This window comes from Narcine bancroftii, chromosome 13, assembly GCF_036971445.1.
Source record: "Narcine bancroftii isolate sNarBan1 chromosome 13, sNarBan1.hap1, whole genome shotgun sequence".
Lineage (NCBI taxonomy): Eukaryota > Metazoa > Chordata > Chondrichthyes > Torpediniformes > Narcinidae > Narcine > Narcine bancroftii.
In genome coordinates, this window is record NC_091481.1 from 19,867,807 (window position 1) to 19,871,930 (window position 4,124).

Below are 4,124 nucleotides of genomic sequence, written 5' to 3' on the forward strand. Positions count from 1 at the left end.
TTAAGGTAATGTCCACGTCAGCTGCAGGCTCGTTTGTGGCTGACAAGTCCGATGCGGGACAGGCAGACACGGTTGCAGCGGAAAATTGGTGGGTTGGGGTTGGGTGTTGGGTTTTTCCTCCTTTGCCTTTTGTCAGTGAGGTGGGCTCTGCGGTCTTCTTCAAAGGAGGTTGCTGCCCGCCGAACTGTGAGGCGTCAAGATGCACGGTTTGAGGCGAGATCAGCCCACTGGCGGTGGTCAATGTGGCAGGCACCAAGAGATTTCTTTAGGCAGTCCTTGTACCTCTACAAGGTACAGAGGTACCCATGGATATACAGCAAGATCAAAATGAACTTATGGTGCTTTTTTTGTTTCAGACCTGGTAGATGGTCACTTAGGAATCTCCAAAGATAGGAGAAAGACTGCTCACATTCAGTGTGTGGTAACAACTTGTGAGAGTGCTGGGTGCGGAGATGATCAGTGATATTTTAAAGGACTATGGGAATGGTGCGAGTGGCAGGTGCTCTCTGGAATGCTCCCAGACACTTGGCACTGATGGGCCAAATGGCTTTCACCTGTTCTGTGGTGATTCCACGGCATTACCATTTCCAGCAGGGTTCTGCATTCCGTCAGTCAGTGAACTTTTCCAATTGCAGGGCGCCAGGCGAGTTCCATCGAGGTGATCTCCAGGGCGTCAGGAGGGCTCTGTTGTGTTTTGTTTCGTATTGCAGGACCATTTCACGTACATCTCACCTCATCATCTTGCATTTGTCCAATCAAGATGATATCTTCTATCTTAACCAGAGTCTTGAGCTTCGCTTGCTCAGTTTAACGGCTCGCCTTGTTAAGGATCAGAGTCTTTGCTCCTGTTGCCTCTATTTTCTGTAACTTAGATTTCAGATTTATTGTAGAGCACGTACATCAAATACCACCCTGATTCATCATTTTCTTGTGGGTGTGGCAGAATTATCCCTAACTGGTAGTGCAAAAATAAATTGTAAACAGTGTAAACATGTAAGTAAAAGAACTGTAAACAGATAATGAATGTAAACAAACTGACTGTGCCATACAGAGAGGACAAAGAAAAATCAATCAATAAAGTGCACAAGAGTCCTTAAAAGAGTCCCTGATTGACTTTGTGGTTGAGGATTCTGATGGTAAGAGGGGTAGCAGCCGTACCTGAACCTGGTGGTGCGAGTCTTGTAGCACCTGTTCCTCTGCCCTGATGGCTCTTCAGTGCCAAGTGTCTGGGAGCATTCCAGAGAGCACCTGCCACCCACACCATTCCCATAGTCCTTTAAAATATCACTGATCATCTCGGCACCCAGCACTCTCACAAGTTGTTACCACACACTGAATGTGAGCAGTCTTTCTCCTATCTTTGGAGATTCCTAAGTGACCACCTACCAGGTCTGAAACAAAAAAAGCACCATAAATTCTTGTTTTATTTTGTCCTTAAACTAGTCATTTTAGCCATTGTTGCTAATACTTTTCGAAGATCATCAATGCCCTTAACTAGGTTTTATATGTATTCTTGTCAAATGCTTTCTTAAAATCTAGGCGTGCAACATTCACTGCACTCCCTTCACTGATCCTCTTTGCTCGTCTGTCAAAAGGTTCAGTCAAACAAGATGAACGTGCGAACTTCCCCACTTTATCACGTCTTGTCTCATTTTTTTTCCCATTCCACTATTACTTTCATGAAGTAGATCCTGGCTTTGAAAGTAATCCTAACTTATGAACTACAGTATACATATTAAAGGGTGGCACAGTTAGCTCAGTGCTGTCACAGTACCACCGATTGGGACTGGGGTTCAAATCCAGCAGTCTGTCAGGCGTTTGTACATTTTCCGCATGTCTGTAGGGGTATCCTCTGGGTGTTCCAGTTTCCCACCTGCCTCCACCAATCAAAACAAAGCAGGCACTACAGGCTCATGGGCCAAAAAGGCCTGTTATTGTGTTGTATGTCTAAATTTAAATTGTATAATAAACATAATTATAGTGAGAACCAAATATTAAAGCTAACTCAAAATCTATGGGAATCGCATTGTAAACCTTGTAAAATAATTTGATGCATAATGGGAGCAGAGTCGAGTCCTCGGTCACGCTGACCTTTCTCCCCATTAAAGATGGATTTTGCAAGATCTCTGCCATGGCAACATTAGGGCAACTCCGTTTAGAGGTTCATCATAAACACAACCGATGTTTGATCATACTCAAGACTGAAAGTTGAATCAATTTTACCTGTAATTTGAGATTTCATCTTCACATTTATGGTAATCCAAGAACCTACACTGATATAGATCTAAAATGTCAGAGGACAGAAGTGAAACAAGGAGCAGTAATTGGATCCACCTCTCGAGTTTGTTGCAGAATCCAATAGAATGTCAAGGTTTCATGTGTTCTTATCAGGAGTCACATTGTCTGGGGGTGGGGGGTGGGTTGGTTTGATGCTCCCACCACAAATCAATATCAACAGAACTTGCAGTCGTAACCAACAACCAGACACAGAAGTTTCTTGTGCCTGATAAACAACCTGACCCCTCGTCACAAGAAGACCACTTAGCTGGTTAAAGCAGTGCCATCTGTCAAAGGGTCTCAAGAGAACAAGGCCTTCAGTTCACATTTCCACTCTGGGAATTATAGGCCTGTAAGTCTAAAGCTAGAAGGACTTTAATTAGTGCTTTGGTTGCCACATCATCAATGGGAGAGGAAAATGATTGTGGATAACTACTAGAGGCTTACCTCCGGAAACTAATACAGGACTAAAAGGGCGTAACAAAAAGCTTGCAGGCACTAGCTGGAGAATCTCCCAGGTCCTGCAATGTCCAGAGGAGGCAAAGATACATAGCAACGTTTTGGGTCTGAGCTAAAGGGAGCGAGCAGAACACAGTGTGTGAATGTCAAATGAAATTCAGGAGGGAAGATGTCATTCAACACAAAGATTTCAGTCCCTAATTGTATTCAATTTCCACTTGCGTGGAACTCCGAGTTGGCAGATGTGGATCAGAGATCGCACTCCCTCATGAAGCAACCACAAAATGCAAGGAAAATGTCAGACATCACTCACGTTCCCCCACACCTTAATGAAGGGTTCAAGCCAGAATAGAGTGCTCACAACATCAGATTCCCAGAACAGCCATTCTTATCATAGCTCTGTGGTAGGAACAGATTACCAGGCAGAAACGGATTCTTGTTATTCTCAAAGCCACGTTGAAAAAAAATGCAACATTCCCATTGACCACTTACCAAGGAGCATTCGGGAAAGGACCAATAACTTTCAAGTCCACATGCTGGACAGAAGCTGTTCTTAATAGGCAGAACGAAATGACTCAGCCCCGACCTGGTTAGGTACCTGGAGTTCACAGGAGAGCTGATATTGGCCTCAGTCATCTCAGATCCCACAGCACCCATCGAAAGGAGTGTCTACTTAGGCTTGGTCAGTCATCTCGCAACACAGAACACCACAGGCTGTTAGTGCAATGCCAGGAATCGGGACTGAAACCTGGGTTCGCATCCTGTACTGTCTGAAAGGAGTTGGTACATTCTCCCCGTGTCTGCATGGGGGGGGGGGGGGGTGGAGGGGGGAGGGGCTCCAGTTTCCTCCCACCATTCATGATGTAGGTTCATTGGGCAGTATGGGCTAATGGGCCAAAATGGCTTGTTAATGTGCTGTACAACTAAATTTAAAAAAAAAATTGATTTGAAAATTGAAAAAAAAATTTAAAAGACCAGAAAATGGGTTCAGTTCAGGAAATATGGCTGAAGTATAGAGATCAAAGTCTCTCCCCTGTGGAATGCAGTTGGCAAATGAAGGCCTTTCAAATCTTGCTTCTGAAGTTAAAGGTCCTTGGGATTCAACAGGCATATGTTAATATTTTAGGCAGTTATCATGTAGAATAGGGTGAAATCCTATCTCTTTGTCTTTCTGGATTATATTACAGAGATACTGCCTCATTTAAAAAAAACACAAAAAAAAATGTAGTGTAGTGTGTCCAAACTAATGTTTCCCATTACATAAAATCTAATAAGGATAGAAAATTCACAAGAACAGCGTAACCAGATACAAGGGTCAATGTCATTACACAAATGTTGTCTTGATGTTGATGCACCATCATTCTGGAGGGAATTCCAAGCATCTGAAG